The sequence below is a fragment of the Lepeophtheirus salmonis genome, chromosome 1 (genome assembly GCF_016086655.4).
Source record: "Lepeophtheirus salmonis chromosome 1, UVic_Lsal_1.4, whole genome shotgun sequence".
In the NCBI taxonomy this organism is placed as follows: Eukaryota; Metazoa; Arthropoda; class Copepoda; order Siphonostomatoida; family Caligidae; genus Lepeophtheirus; species Lepeophtheirus salmonis.
In genome coordinates this window covers 39911267-39927996 of record NC_052131.2, presented here as the reverse complement: position 1 = coordinate 39927996, position 16730 = coordinate 39911267, and the positions used below count along the sequence as shown (strand labels likewise).

At 29.6% G+C, this 16730-nt stretch overlaps 3 long non-coding RNA genes across 16 annotated transcripts; all 3 read left to right on the top strand.

Annotated features, from left to right (window-relative positions):
* Positions 1–37: 37 nt before the first annotated feature.
* On the top strand, positions 38–8346 carry LOC139906934 (uncharacterized). 8 transcript variants are annotated; one of them, XR_011783166.1, is made up of 21 exons: positions 38–115; positions 377–1014; positions 1212–1260; positions 2110–2178; positions 2424–2487; positions 2717–2779; positions 3038–3090; positions 3362–3429; positions 3633–3691; positions 3901–4299; positions 4563–5200; positions 5398–5446; positions 5636–5718; positions 5819–6098; positions 6292–6360; positions 6606–6669; positions 6899–6961; positions 7036–7272; positions 7544–7610; positions 7814–7872; positions 8083–8346. It is a non-coding gene; the product is annotated as an uncharacterized lncRNA (long non-coding RNA). The 8 variants fall into 8 exon arrangements; XR_011783172.1 differs by having other exon boundaries at positions 2854–3090; positions 5640–5718; XR_011783169.1 differs by having other exon boundaries at positions 2854–3090; positions 7220–7272.
* Positions 8347–8402: 56 nt separating this feature from the next.
* Positions 8403–12530, top strand: LOC139906936 (uncharacterized). 5 transcript variants are annotated; one of them, XR_011783178.1, is made up of 12 exons: positions 8403–8480; positions 8742–8788; positions 9000–9072; positions 9325–9379; positions 9579–9627; positions 10477–10545; positions 10791–10854; positions 11084–11146; positions 11405–11457; positions 11729–11795; positions 11999–12057; positions 12267–12530. It is a non-coding gene; the product is annotated as an uncharacterized lncRNA (long non-coding RNA). The 5 variants fall into 5 exon arrangements; XR_011783177.1 differs by having other exon boundaries at positions 11221–11457; XR_011783180.1 differs by having other exon boundaries at positions 9325–9451; positions 11221–11457.
* A 56-nt stretch (positions 12531–12586) lies between these two features.
* On the top strand, positions 12587–16720 carry LOC139906938 (uncharacterized). 3 transcript variants are annotated; one of them, XR_011783184.1, is made up of 11 exons: positions 12587–12664; positions 12926–13256; positions 13510–13564; positions 13765–13813; positions 14668–14736; positions 14982–15045; positions 15275–15337; positions 15411–15647; positions 15919–15985; positions 16189–16247; positions 16457–16720. It is a non-coding gene; the product is annotated as an uncharacterized lncRNA (long non-coding RNA). The 3 variants fall into 3 exon arrangements; XR_011783186.1 differs by having other exon boundaries at positions 12926–13564; positions 15595–15647; XR_011783183.1 differs by having other exon boundaries at positions 12926–13564.
* Positions 16721–16730: the final 10 nt, after the last annotated feature.

Sequence of the window (16730 nt, the reverse complement as noted above, 5' to 3'; positions counted from 1 at the left end):
AATGAATGTCACTGCTTTCACTTAATGTATCCTCTTTTTGCTTTTACAGGGCTCAATCATATTTAAAAAATGACAAAAGATTGTATGGTTACGAAATGAAAAAATTGATGAAAAGGTATGTAATTTATTAATTTTGATAAGGAAATCAGTTGTAGTATTTCTGTCGAGCCTAGAGTCACGGAATGTTGTTTTAATTCCATCCTCATTTCGTACTGTATTGGTATCGTAGACTAAATCCTAACTTTCGCACATCTTCCTTTGTTTACAACTGGAAGCATGAGATAACGACGATGGAACAAAAACACAACTAATTTTTTTGAGTCATGTTATTTTTTTATTTTTTCCAAGTTACTGATTTTTTCTTCAATTTTTGTAGGATGAATCTATGTATCAATGATCTTCTCAGGAATTGTTTTTCAGACGGTAAATTTTATTGCTTTTAAAAATGTTAGTCTGTTTTTTGTTTTGTTTTTAAAAACATGATGTATAACCTATTCTGCTTGAATCCAGTATTCAATCCATGAAAGCAAAAAAATGTGATTTAATGAGACTGAAATATTTTTATGTAAATACCTATTAGTTAATACGTGATAAACACGTGATAAATCAGTTTATTGTTTTCTTTTCCTTTCAGGATATTATTCGTTCATGAGTGAGTCGTTCTATTTTACGTGGAAATAATCAATTCTATAAAACAAACTAATAAGGTACGTAAGCTTTTTATATTCTTTTTGCTTCAAAATGCATTGCTTTTTTCCTTTCTGGTTCTTTCAAAAAATGTTTATTTAAGAACCCTTCGTAATGCAAATATTAAGTTATGGGTCTCAAATAGAAATCATATGCCTACTTATGGTATACTGGTTGGGACACGTGCTTCCACAAATAAACCTTAAAGGCATACGTTTTCTTCAAGTGACTGTGGCAAAAGAGTTATTATTACTTTTATTTTTCTCTTGTAGGTCGAATGATGTAAAAACTATTTGGAAAGGTTATATGTGGATCGAGAATTAAGAGGTGTGTAATTCTAGAATATGAGCTATATTTTTAATAGGATGAATAAGCATCTTTCCAAATGACTTCTAAAAGTATGAAATCAAAAAACTTTACCGTTCCATTATTTACTTAACTGATGTTAAATTTTGAAATGATTTAAATCTTGTACCACAAAATTACAAAAAAATTCTAATGACCGATTTTTTTCTTATTTATAGAACAACAATGTTATCTCGTGGTGATTGAAGATTAGCTCTATCTGGAAAGGTAAATCTATTTTCCTGTCTTTTTTTTTTTTTTTTTTTTTTTCTTAATGATGACCGACAAAGTATTTGCTACATGAAGCTAATGATTAAAAATCTAACTACCACAGTTTTAATGAACTGACGAAGAAGAATCCATTTGATTCCATTTAATTTTGTATTTCCCCAAAACTAATTTCTACTTAATTTGCTAGGTAGAGATGTGATGGAAAATATACATTGATGTCTCTGGAAATGGGGATTACGATATTATTCTGTCTTCATTAAAAGGAAGAGGGTAAGGGTTCAAATATACAAATAATTTCACAATGTAATACAAAAAATTATAGAAAATAAAAGAATAGTTTAAAACCACTTAATTAAGTTTGTTTTATTTAGAAGGTAAAAAGCTGTCTGTAGAAAAGGGCTTGGTTGATTTGATTAGGTCTACAACAAGGATTGATGTATTCCATTTTGTTAAAAAAAAGTTTTTTTTTTTGTCTCATCAAGTTAAAAGAATTTTATACTCCACCCTTCCCTATCCCATTTCATCTCGGAATATTACACATCTTAGGAGATTATTCACGTATGGTGATTGCTTTGTCGGATCTATCTTTTGTTGAAACTGAGTATTTTCATGAGGGAATGAAAATGCTAAACTGGGATAGTAAATAAATTGAGGTAAAATTCTTGGAGAATCTTTGATCTTCTTAAAATTCTAATGATGAATTAATTCAAAATCATTAACTTTCGTTCTCCTGACTCTTGATGAGAAATTTGTGTAATTCTGATGGATTTGATCTCATTTCAAGAGTCAATTTTTGCTTAGAAACTTGAATTTCATAGATCCCACGTTTTTTGTTTTGTTTTATAGTGAGTCGTGTTCCACCTTTGTTTTTATCCTGTCCTGGATGCATGGATAGAATGACCCTGATTCATGAAGGTAATTAAGAATAATTTTTATATCCTATTGATTTATTTCAAATTTACTCATTTCATGATGAAAACATTCTCTTAACCATTCGCGGTTTCCACCAGAAGAAATGATGCTCCCCTTAGATTTACAAAATTGAAGGGGGTCTCATTTCTAAAGATGGCATTGGTCGTCTGAATTATAATGGAAGAGAGAATGAAACAAATATATTTTCAGAAAGAACTATTTATTAATTAATCAACTTCTTTTACTAGGTTAAACTTGCCTTTCTTTGAAGCTGATAGATATGGGGAAGAAAGCTCCTAGATCTCATTTGAGGTAAGTGTACATCTTAATTTTCAATGAGTTATTGAAGTCAATGCTATGATGAAAATGATTTCCTTATACATTCGTGGTTTCCACCAGAGGAAATGAAAGCTTGTTTTTTATTTTACATGATGGCTCATGGTTGTCTGACGCTTTTCTTCAATATACTTTATATTATTCTTTTTATTCATAAGCATAGAATGCATTTATTTAACAGATATTCCTATTTCTCTCTCGATAGGATCTGGAACCTTTGTGCCTGTAAATGAAAAGAAAATACCAAAAAGCAGCAGATAAATCAATTGTAAGTATACAAAAGATATCATGATTTGAGGTCTTGCATTCTCTTGAATATTCTTTTTTCTTAATCCGAAACAGAATTGAAAAATGAGATATGCTAGATAAATTCTTGTAATTTGCAACCCATCCTCACGGCTTAAACTGAGGGTGTTACTCAACGCAAGATACAAGTACCTGCAACTTAGAAATCAAATCCTTATTTTTTCTACCTATTTCTTGGAACGTGGATCCATTAATAGCAATCTTTACTTATTTATTTCAGGACTCTTTTTCACAGACCTTTTCTGGTTATTGGAAATGACCTTATTGAATAAGGTAATTTATATGTTTTTTTATTTATTATCAGATTTTGAACTCAATAATGTCCTTCTGTGTTACTGTTTGACTAATTCTTGATTGCTCAAAACAGTGTCAAAAAGGACATAAATTAATTGGCTTGTCATGTCGCAGTTACCCGATTTTATACTATATCGGAGTAATTTTTGAACTTGACATGTACACTTCTTTATGTATTTAAAATACATAAATACACCCATTTTTATGAATTTCTAATTTCACTTTACTCATATTTTCATGTTTCTTACAGGCATGGCATTATTTCCTCACTCCCTGATTTATTTATTTTTCTTCTATATGGATCCCAGATATCTACAGGTGCGTTTACATAATATTGCAATTACAATTTGAATAGATATGGAAAAATGATGAAAAAATAAAGCTATTTTTGTCTTCTTTCCCCGACAGAATGAAATAATTGTTGAATGAGTTTTTAAACTGAGATATCGTACTATTTTTTCAAATCATAAAAGTTTCCTATATTTTGATGTGTTTATAAAGAATCTTTCATTTATTTCTAGGGGTTTTTAGAATCCATAAAAGATGATGAGAGAGGACAAGACAGGACCTTAGGAAAAAGGTAATTAATTTGAGACACACAAATAAAAATATACTTGCCTATTGACTAGGTAAAGTCATGATGAGTCATTTAAACATTACCATCTTTCGGGGCTGATATAGAATGAGCCGATAAAATTACTCAACTGAAATAACAATAATGACTTTTCATTAAAGAATTCAAGATTTTGTAGACCTTTAATTATTTTTTTTTTTTCTATTAAATTTCAGATTCAATCTTATCAAAAGTTTGGAAAGCATAGGCAGTCAGTTATTCATGAAAAAGAAAAGAAACGTAACCCTTGGTAAGTCTTATGATTGATATTAAAGTTAATGCATTCTTCATTAAAAGCAGCAATTGAGGTAACTTATACCCGTTTGTTTCGTCAAAATGAAGTAGAGTAAAACTTATTTAAATAAATATACTCGATTCTGGGTGTGGATTTAATGTAAATCAATACTTTAATCCTCAATCTGAAACGGAACAGCGTTTTTCATTTGATTTTATCTTTTAAATGAATGTCACTGCTTTCACTTAATGTATCCTCTTTTTTGCTTTTACAGGGCTCAATCATATTTAAAAAATGACAAAAGATTGTATGGTTACGAAATGAAAAAATTGATGAAAAGGTATGTAATTTATTAATTTTGATAAGGAAATCAGTTGTAGTATTTCTGTCGAGCCTAGAGTCACGGAATGTTGTTTTAATTCCATCCTCTCATTTCGTACTGTATTGGTATCGTAGACTAAATCCTAACTTTCGCACATCTTCCTTTGTTTACAACTGGAAGCATGAGATAACGACGATGGAACAAAAACACAACTAATTTTTTTGAGTCATGTTATTTTTTTATTTTTTCCAAGTTACTGATTTTTTCTTCAATTTTTGTAGGATGAATCTATGTATCAATGATCTTCTCAGGAATTGTTTTTCAGACGGTAAATTTTATTGCTTTTAAAAATGTTAGTCTGTTTTTTGTTTTGTTTTTAAAAACATGATGTATAACCTATTCTGCTTGAATCCAGTATTCAATCCATGAAAGCAAAAAAATGTGATTTAATGAGACTGAAATATTTTTATGTAAATACCTATTAGTTAATACGTGATAAACACGTGATAAATCAGTTTATTGTTTTCTTTTCCTTTCAGGATATTATTCGTTCATGAGTGAGTCGTTCTATTTTACGTGGAAATAATCAATTCTATAAAACAAACTAATAAGGTACGTAAGCTTTTTATATTCTTTTTGCTTCAAAATGCATTGCTTTTTTCCTTTCTGGTTCTTTCAAAAAATGTTTATTTAAGAACCCTTCGTAATGCAAATATTAAGTTATGGGTCTCAAATAGAAATCATATGCCTACTTATGGTATACTGGTTGGGACACGTGCTTCCACAAATAAACCTTAAAGGCATACGTTTTCTTCAAGTGACTGTGGCAAAAGAGTTATTATTACTTTTATTTTTCTCTTGTAGGTCGAATGATGTAAAAACTATTTGGAAAGGTTATATGTGGATCGAGAATTAAGAGGTGTGTAATTCTAGAATATGAGCTATATTTTTAATAGGATGAATAAGCATCTTTCCAAATGACTTCTAAAAGTATGAAATCAAAAAACTTTACCGTTCCATTATTTACTTAACTGATGTTAAATTTTGAAATGATTTAAATCTTGTACCACAAAATTACAAAAAAATTCTAATGACCGATTTTTTTTTCTATTTTAGAACAACAATGTTATCTCGTGGTGATTGAAGATTAGCTCTATCTGGAAAGGTAAATCTATTTTCCTGTCTTTTTTTTTTTTTCTTCTTCTTCTTAATGATGACCGACAAAGTATTTGCTACATGAAGCTAATGATTAAAAATCTAACTACCACAGTTTTAATGAACTGACGAAGAAGAATCCATTTGATTCCATTTAATTTTGTATTTCCCCAAAACTAATTTCTACTTAATTTGCTAGGTAGAGATGTGATGGAAAATATACATTGATGTTTCTGGAAATGGGGATTACGATATTATTCTGTCTTCATTAAAAGGAAGAGGGTAAGGGTTCAAATATACAAATAATTTCACAATGTAATACAAAAATTATAGAAAATAAAAGAATAGTTTAAAACCACTTAATTAAGTTTGTTTTATTTAGAAGGTAAAAAGCTGTCTGTAGAAAAGGGCTTGGTTGATTTGATTAGGTCTACATCAAGGATTGATGTATTCCATTTTGTTAAAAAAGTTTTTTTTTTTGTCTCATCAAGTTAAAACAATTTTATACTCCACCCTTCCCTATCCCATTTCATCTCGGAATACTACACATCTTAGGAGATTATTCACGTATGGTGATTGCTTTGTCGGATCTATCTTTTGTTGAAACTGAGTATTTTCATGAGGGAATGAAAATGCTAAACTGGGATAGTAAATAAATTGAGGTAAAAATCTTGGAGAATCTTTGATCTTCTTAAAATTCTAATGATGAATTAATTCAAAATCATTAACTTTCGTTCTCCTGACTCTTGATGAGAAATTTGTGTAATTCTGATGGATTTGATCTCATTTCAAGAGTCAATTTTTGCTTAGAAACTTGAATTTCATAGATCCCACGTTTTTTGTTTTGTTTTATAGTGAGTCGTGTTCCACCTTTGTTTTTATCCTGTCCTGGATGCATGGATAGAATGACCCTGATTCATGAAGGTAATTAAGAATAATTTTTATATCCTATTGATTTATTTCAAATTTACTCATTTCATGATGAAAACATTCTCTTAACCATTCGCGGTTTCCACCAGAAGAAATGATGCTCCCCTTAGATTTACAAAATTGAAGGGGGCCTCATTTCTAAAGATGGCATTGGTCGTCTGAATTATAATGGAAGAGAGAATGAAACAAATATATTTTCAGAAAGAACTATTTATTAATTAATCAACTTCTTTTACTAGGTTAAACTTGCCTTTCTTTGAAGCTGATAGATATGGGGAAGAAAGCTCCTAGATCTCATTTGAGGTAAGTGTACATCTTAATTTTCAATGAGTTATTGAAGTCAATGCTATGATGAAAATGATTTCCTTATACATTCGTGGTTTCCACCAGAGGAAATGAAAGCTTGTTTTTTATTTTACATGATGGCTCATGGTTGTCTGACGCTTTTCTTCAATATACTTTATATTATTCTTTTTATTCATAAGCATAGAATGCATTTATTTAACAGATATTCCTATTTCTCTCTCGATAGGATCTGGAACCTTTGTGCCTGTAAATGAAAAGAAAATACCAAAAAGCAGCAGATAAATCAATTGTAAGTATACAAAAGATATCATGATTTGAGGTCTTGCATTCTCTTGAATATTCTTTTTTCTTAATCCGAAACAGAATTGAAAAATGAGATATGCTAGATAAATTCTTGTAATTTGCAACCCATCCTCACGGCTTAAACTGAGGGTGTTACTCAACGCAAGATACAAGTACCTGCAACTTAGAAATCAAATCCTTATTTTTTCTACCTATTTCTTGGAACGTGGATCCATTAATAGCAATCTTTACTTATTTATTTCAGGACTCTTTTTCACAGACCTTTTCTGGTTATTGGAAATGACCTTATTGAATAAGGTAATTTATATGTTTTTTTATTTATTATCAGATTTTGAACTCAATAATGTCCTTCTGTGTTACTGTTTGACTAATTCTTGATTGCTCAAAACAGTGTCAAAAAGGACATAAATTAATTGGCTTGTCATGTCGCAGTTACCCGATTTTATACTATATCGGAGTAATTTTTGAACTTGACATGTACACTTCTTTATGTATTTAAAATACATAAATACACCCATTTTTATGAATTTCTAATTTCACTTTACTCATATTTTCATGTTTCTTACAGGCATGGCATTATTTCCTCACTCCCTGATTTATTTTTTTTCTTCTATATGGATCCCAGATATCTACAGGTGCGTTTACATAATATTGCAATTACAATTTGAATAGATATGGAAAAATGATGAAAAAATAAAGCTATTTTTGTCTTCTTTCCCCGACAGAATGAAATAATTGTTGAATGAGTTTTTAAACTGAGATATCGTACTATTTTTTCAAATCATAAAAGTTTCCTATATTTTGATGTGATTATTAAGAATCTTTCATTTATTTCTAGGGGTTTTTAGAATCCATAAAAGATGATGAGAGAGGACAAGACAGGACCTTAGGAAAAAGGTAATTAATTTGAGACACACAAATAAAAATATACTTGCCTATTGACTAGGTAAAGTCATGATGAGTCATTTAAACATTACCATCTTTCGGGGCTGATATAGAATGAGCCGATAAAATTACTCAACTGAAATAACAATAATGACTTTTCATTAAAGAATTCAAGATTTTGTAGACCTTTAATTATTATTTTTTTTTTCTATTAAATTTCAGATTCAATCTTATCAAAAGTTTGGAAAGCATAGGCAGTCAGTTATTCATGAAAAAGAAAAGAAACGTAACCCTTGGTAAGTCTTATGATTGATATTAAAGTTAATGCATTCTTCATTAAAAGCAGCAATTGAGGTAACTTATACCCGTTTGTTTCGTCAAAATGAAGTAGAGTAAAACTTATTTAAATAAATATACTCGATTCTGGGTGTGGATTTAATGTAAATCAATACTTTAATCCTCAATCTGAAACGGAACAGCGTTTTTCATTTGATTTTATCTTTTAAATGAATGTCACTGCTTTCACTTAATGTATCCTCTTTTTGCTTTTACAGGGCTCAATCATATTTAAAAAATGACAAAAGATTGTATGGTTACGAAATGAAAAAATTGATGAAAAGGTATGTAATTTATTAATTTTGATAAGGAAATCAGTTGTAGTATTTCTGTCGAGCCTAGAGTCACGGAATGTTGTTTTAATTCCATCCTCATTTCGTACTGTATTGGTATCGTAGACTAAATCCTAACTTTCGCACATCTTCCTTTGTTTACAACTGGAAGCATGAGATAACGACGATGGAACAAAAACACAACTAATTTTTTTGAGTCATGTTATTTTTTTATTTTTTCCAAGTTACTGATTTTTTCTTCAATTTTTGTAGGATGAATCTATGTATCAATGATCTTCTCAGGAATTGTTTTTCAGACGGTAAATTTTATTGCTTTTAAAAATGTTAGTCTGTTTTTTGTTTTGTTTTTAAAAACATGATGTATAACCTATTCTGCTTGAATCCAGTATTCAATCCATGAAAGCAAAAAAATGTGATTTAATGAGACTGAAATATTTTTATGTAAATACCTATTAGTTAATACGTGATAAACACGTGATAAATCAGTTTATTGTTTTCTTTTCCTTTCAGGATATTATTCGTTCATGAGTGAGTCGTTCTATTTTAAGTGGAAATAATCAATTCTATAAAACAAACTAATAAGGTACGTAAGCTTTTTATATTCTTTTTGCTTCAAAATGCATTGCTTTTTTCCTTTCTGGTTCTTTCAAAAAATGTTTATTTAAGAACCCTTCGTAATGCAAATATTAAGTTATGGGTCTCAAATAGAAATCATATGCCCACTTATGGTATACTGGTTGGGACACGTGCTTCCACAAATAAACCTTAAAGGCATACGTTTTCTTCAAGTGACTGTGGCAAAAGAGTTATTATTACTTTTATTTTTCTCTTGTAGGTCGAATGATGTAAAACCTATTTGGAAAGGTTATATGTGGATCGAGAATTAAGAGGTGTGTAATTCTAGAATATGAGCTATATTTTTTAATAGGATGAATAAGCATCTTTCCAAATGACTTCTAAAAGTATGAAATCAAAAAACTTTACCGTTCCATTATTTACTTAACTGATGTTAAATTTTGAAATGATTTAAATCTTGTACCACAAAATTACAAAAAAATTCTAATGACCGATTTTTTTTCTTATTTATAGAACAACAATGTTATCTCGTGGTGATTGAAGATTAGCTCTATCTGGAAAGGTAAATCTATTTTCCTGTCTTTTTTTTTTTTCTTCTTCTTCTTAATGATGACCGACAAAGTATTTGCTACATGAAGCTAATGATTAAAAATCTAACTACCACAGTTTTAATGAACTGACGAAGAAGAATCCATTTGATTCCATTTAATTTTGTATTTCCCCAAAACTAATTTCTACTTAATTTGCTAGGTAGAGATGTGATGGAAAATATACATTGATGTTTCTGGAAATGGGGATTACGATATTATTCTGTCTTCATTAAAAGGAAGAGGGTAAGGGTTCAAATAATATATACAAATAATTTCACAATGTAATACAAAAAATTATAGAAAATAAAAGAATAGTTTAAAACCACTTAATGAAGTTTGTTTTATTTAGAAGGTAAAAAGCTGTCTGTAGAAAAGGGCTTGGTTGATTTGATTAGGTCTACATCAAGGATTGATGTATTCCATTTTGTTAAAAAAGTTTTTTTTTGTCTCATCAAGTTAAAACAATTTTATACTCCACCCTTCCCTATCCCATTTCATCTCGGAATACTACACATCTTAGGAGATTATTCACGTATGGTGATTGCTTTGTCGGATCTATCTTTTGTTGAAACTGAGTATTTTTCATGAGGGAATGAAAATGCTAAACTGGGATAGTAAATAAATTGAGGTAAAAATCTTGGAGAATCTTTGATCTTCTTAAAATTCTAATGATGAATTAATTCAAAATCATTAACTTTCGTTCTCCTGACTCTTGATGAGAAATTTGTGTAATTCTGATGGATTTGATCTCATTTCAAGAGTCAATTTTTGCTTAGAAACTTGAATTTCATAGATCCCACGTTTTTTGTTTTGTTTTATAGTGAGTCGTGTTCCACCTTTGTTTTTATCCTGTCCTGGATGCATGGATAGAATGACCCTGATTCATGAAGGTAATTAAGAATAATTTTTATATCCTATTGATTTATTTCAAATTTACTCATTTCATGATGAAAACATTCTCTTAACCATTCGCGGTTTCCACCAGAAGAAATGATGCTCCCCTTAGATTTACAAAATTGAAGGGGGCCTCATTTCTAAAGATGGCATTGGTCGTCTGAATTATAATGGAAGAGAGAATGAAACAAATATATTTTCAGAAAGAACTATTTATTAATTAATCAACTTCTTTTACTAGGTTAAACTTGCCTTTCTTTGAAGCTGATAGATATGGGGAAGAAAGCTCCTAGATCTCATTTGAGGTAAGTGTACATCTTAATTTTCAATGAGTTATTGAAGTCAATGCTATGATGAAAATGATTTCCTTATACATTCGTGGTTTCCACCAGAGGAAATGAAAGCTTGTTTTTTATTTTACATGATGGCTCATGGTTGTCTGACGCTTTTCTTCAATATACTTTATATTATTCTTTTTATTCATAAGCATAGAATGCATTTATTTAACAGATATTCCTATTTCTCTCTCGCTAGGATCTGGAACCTTTGTGCCTGTAAATGAAAAGAAAATACTAAAAAGCAGCAGATAAATCAATTGTAAGTATACAAAAGATATCATGATTTGAGGTCTTGCATTCTCTTGAATATTCTTTTTTCTTAATCCGAAACAGAATTGAAAAATGAGATATGCTAGATAAATTCTTGTAATTTGCAACCCATCCTCACGGCTTAAACTGAGGGTGTTACTCAACGCAAGATACAAGTACCTGCAACTTAGAAATCAAATCCTTATTTTTTCTACCTATTTCTTGGAACGTGGATCCATTAATAGCAATCTTTACTTATTTATTTCAGGACTCTTTTTCACAGACCTTTTCTGGTTATTGGAAATGACCTTATTGAATAAGGTAATTTATATGTTTTTTTATTTATTATCAGATTTTGAACTCAATAATGTCCTTCTGTGTTACTGTTTGACTAATTCTTGATTGCTCAAAACAGTGTCAAAAAGGACATAAATTAATTGGCTTGTCATGTCGCAGTTACCCGATTTTATACTATATCGGAGTAATTTTTGAACTTGACATGTACACTTCTTTATGTATTTAAAATACATAAATACACCCATTTTTATGAATTTCTAATTTCACTTTACTCATATTTTCATGTTTCTTACAGGCATGGCATTATTTCCTCACTCCCTGATTTATTTTTTTTCTTCTATATGGATCCCAGATATCTACAGGTGCGTTTACATAATATTGCAATTACAATTTGAATAGATATGGAAAAATGATGAAAAAATAAAGCTATTTTTGTCTTCTTTCCCCGACAGAATGAAATAATTGTTGAATGAGTTTTTAAACTGAGATATCGTACTATTTTTTCAAATCATAAAAGTTTCCTATATTTTGATGTGATTATTAAGAATCTTTCATTTATTTCTAGGGGTTTTTAGAATCCATAAAAGATGATGAGAGAGGACAAGACAGGACCTTAGGAAAAAGGTAATTAATTTGAGACACACAAATAAAAATATACTTGCCTATTGACTAGGTAAAGTCATGATGAGTCATTTAAACATTACCATCTTTCGGGGCTGATATAGAATGAGCCGATAAAATTACTCAACTGAAATAACAATAATGACTTTTCATTAAAGAATTCAAGATATTGTAGACCTTTAATTATTATTTTTTTTTCTATTAAATTTCAGATTCAATCTTATCAAAAGTTTGGAAAGCATAGGCAGTCAGTTATTCATGAAAAAGAAAAGAAACGTAACCCTTGGTAAGTCTTATGATTGATATTAAAGTTAATGCATTCTTCATTAAAAGCAGCAATTGAGGTAACTTATACCCGTTTGTTTCGTCAAAATGAAGTAGAGTAAAACTTATTTAAATAAATATACTCGATTCTGGGTGTGGATTTAATGTAAATCAATACTTTAATCCTCAATCTGAAACGGAACAGCGTTTTTCATTTGATTTTATCTTTTAAATGAATGTCACTGCTTTCACTTAATGTATCCTCTTTTTGCTTTTACAGGGCTCAATCATATTTAAAAAATGACAAAAGATTGTATGGTTACGAAATGAAAAAATTGATGAAAAGGTATGTAATTTATTAATTTTGATAAGGAAATCAGTTGTAGTATTTCTGTCGAGCCTAGAGTCACGGAATGTTGTTTTAATTCCATCCTCATTTCGTACTGTATTGGTATCGTAGACTAAATCCTAACTTTCGCACATCTTCCTTTGTTTACAACTGGAAGCATGAGATAACGACGATGGAACAAAAACACAACTAATTTTTTTGAGTCATGTTATTTTTTTATTTTTTCCAAGTTACTGATTTTTTCTTCAATTTTTGTAGGATGAATCTATGTATCAATGATCTTCTCAGGAATTGTTTTTCAGACGGTAAATTTTATTGCTTTTAAAAATGTTAGTCTGTTTTTTGTTTTGTTTTTAAAAACATGATGTATAACCTATTCTGCTTGAATCCAGTATTCAATCCATGAAAGCAAAAAAATGTGATTTAATGAGACTGAAATATTTTTATGTAAATACCTATTAGTTAATACGTGATAAACACGTGATAAATCAGTTTATTGTTTTCTTTTCCTTTCAGGATATTATTCGCTCATGAGTGAGTCGTTCTATTTTAAGTGGAAATAATCAATTCTATAAAACAAACTAATAAGGTACGTAAGCTTTTTATATTCTTTTTGCTTCAAAATGCATTGCTTTTTTCCTTTCTGGTTCTTTCAAAAAAATGTTTATTTAAGAACCCTTCGTAATGCAAATATTAAGTTATGGGTCTCAAATAGAAATCATATGCCCACTTATGGTATACTGGTTGGGACACGTGCTTCCACAAATAAACCTTAAAGGCATACGTTTTCTTCAAGTGACTGTGGCAAAAGAGTTATTATTACTTTTATTTTTCTCTTGTAGGTCGAATGATGTAAAAACTATTTGGAAAGGTTATATGTGGATCGAGAATTAAGAGGTGTGTAATTCTAGAATATGAGCTATATTTTTTAATAGGATGAATAAGCATCTTTCCAAATGACTTCTAAAAGTATGAAATCAAAAAACTTTACCGTTCCATTATTTACTTAACTGATGTTAAATTTTGAAATGATTTAAATCTTGTACCACAAAATTACAAAAAAATTCTAATGACCGATTTTTTTTTCTTATTTATAGAACAACAATGTTATCTCGTGGTGATTGAAGATTAGCTCTATCTGGAAAGGTAAATCTATTTTCCTGTCTTTTTTTTTTTTTTCTTCTTCTTCTTAATGATGACCGACAAAGTATTTGCTACATGAAGCTAATGATTAAAAATCTAACTACCACAGTTTTAATGAACTGACGAAGAAGAATCCATTTGATTCCATTTAATTTTGTATTTCCCCAAAACTAATTTCTACTTAATTTGCTAGGTAGAGATGTGATGGAAAATATACATTGATGTTTCTGGAAATGGGGATTACGATATTATTCTGTCTTCATTTAAAGGAAGAGGGTAAGGGTTCAAATAATATATACAAATAATTTCACAATGTAATACAAAAAATTATAGAAAATAAAAGAATAGTTTAAAACCACTTAATTAAGTTTGTTTTATTTAGAAGGTAAAAAGCTGTCTGTAGAAAAGGGCTTGGTTGATTTGATTAGGTCTACAACAAGGATTGATGTATTCCATTTTGTTAAAAAAGTTTTTTTTTTTTGTCTCATCAAGTTAAAACAATTTTATACTCCACCCTTCCCTATCCCATTTCATCTCGGAATACTACACATCTTAGGAGATTATTCACGTATGGTGATTGCTTTGTCGGATCTATCTTTTGTTGAAACTGAGTATTTTTCATGAGGGAATGAAAATGCTAAACTGGGATAGTAAATAAATTGAGGTAAAAATCTTGGAGAATCTTTGATCTTCTTAAAATTCTAATGATGAATTAATTCAAAATCATTAACTTTCGTTCTCCTGACTCTTGATGAGAAATTTGTGTAATTCTGATGGATTTGATCTCATTTCAAGAGTCAATTTTTGCTTAGAAACTTGAATTTCATAGATCCCACGTTTTTTGTTTTGTTTTATAGTGAGTCGTGTTCCACCTTTGTTTTTATCCTGTCCTGGATGCATGGATAGAATGACCCTGATTCATGAAGGTAATTAAGAATAATTTTTATATCCTATTGATTTATTTCAAATTTACTCATTTCATGATGAAAACATTCTCTTAACCATTCGCGGTTTCCACCAGAAGAAATGATGCTCCCCTTAGATTTACAAAATTGAAGGGGGCCTCATTTCTAAAGATGGCATTGGTCGTCTGAATTATAATGGAAGAGAGAATGAAACAAATATATTTTCAGAAAGAACTATTTATTAATTAATCAACTTCTTTTACTAGGTTAAACTTGCCTTTCTTTGAAGCTGATAGATATGGGGAAGAAAGCTCCTAGATCTCATTTGAGGTAAGTGTACATCTTAATTTTCAATGAGTTATTGAAGTCAATGCTATGATGAAAATGATTTCCTTATACATTCGTGGTTTCCACCAGAGGAAATGAAAGCTTGTTTTTTATTTTACATGATGGCTCATGGTTGTCTGACGCTTTTCTTCAATATACTTTATATTATTCTTTTTATTCATAAGCATAGAATGCATTTATTTAACAGATATTCCTATTTCTCTCTCGCTAGGATCTGGAACCTTTGTGCCTGTAAATGAAAAGAAAATACTTAAAAGCAGCAGATAAATCAATTGTAAGTATACAAAAGATATCATGATTTGAGGTCTTGCATTCTCTTGAATATTCTTTTTCTTAATCCGAAACAGAATTGAAAAATGAGATATGCTAGATAAATTCTTGTAATTTGCAACCCATCCTCACGGCTTAAACTGAGGGTGTTACTCAACGCAAGATACAAGTACCTGCAACTTAGAAATCAAATCCTTATTTTTTCTACCTATTTCTTGGAACGTGGATCCATTAATAGCAATCTTTACTTATTTATTTCAGGACTCTTTTTCACAGACCTTTTCTGGTTATTGGAAATGACCTTATTGAATAAGGTAATTTATATGTTTTTTTATTTATTATCAGATTTTGAACTCAATAATGTCCTTCTGTGTTACTGTTTGACTAATTCTTGATTGCTCAAAACAGTGTCAAAAAGGACATAAATTAATTGGCTTGTCATGTCGCAGTTACCCGATTTTATACTATATCGGAGTAATTTTTGAACTTGACATGTACACTTCTTTATGTATTTAAAATACATAAATACACCCATTTTTATGAATTTCTAATTTCACTTTACTCATATTTTCATGTTTCTTACAGGCATGGCATTATTTCCTCACTCCCTGATTTATTTTTTTTCTTCTATATGGATCCCAGATATCTACAGGTGCGTTTACATAATATTGCAATTACAATTTGAATAGATATGGAAAAATGATGAAAAAATAAAGCTATTTTTGTCTTCTTTCCCCGACAGAATGAAATAATTGTTGAATGAGTTTTTAAACTGAGATATCGTACTATTTTTTCAAATCATAAAAGTTTCCTATATTTTGATGTGATTATTAAGAATCTTTCATTTATTTCTAGGGGTTTTTAGAATCCATAAAAGATGATGAGAGAGGACAAGACAGGACCTTAGGAAAAAGGTAATTAATTTGAGACACACAAATAAAAATATACTTGCCTATTGACTAGGTAAAGTCATGATGAGTCATTTAAACATTACCATCTTTCGGGGCTGATATAGAATGAGCCGATAAAATTACTCAACTGAAATAACAATAATGACTTTTCATTAAAGAATTCAAGATATTGTAGACCTTTAATTATTATTTTTTTTTCTATTAAATTTCAGATTCAATCTTATCAAAAGTTTGGAAAGCATAGGCAGTCAGTTATTCATGAAAAAGAAAAGAAACGTAACCCTTGGTAAGTCTTATGATTGATATTAAAGTTAATGCATTCTTCATTAAAAGCAGCAATTGAGGTAACTTATACCCGTTTGTTTCGTCAAAATGAAGTAGAGTAAAACTTATTTAAATAAATATACTCGATTCTGGGTGTGGATTTAATGTAAATCAATACTTTAATCCTCAATCTGAAACGGAACAGCGTTTTTCATTTGATTT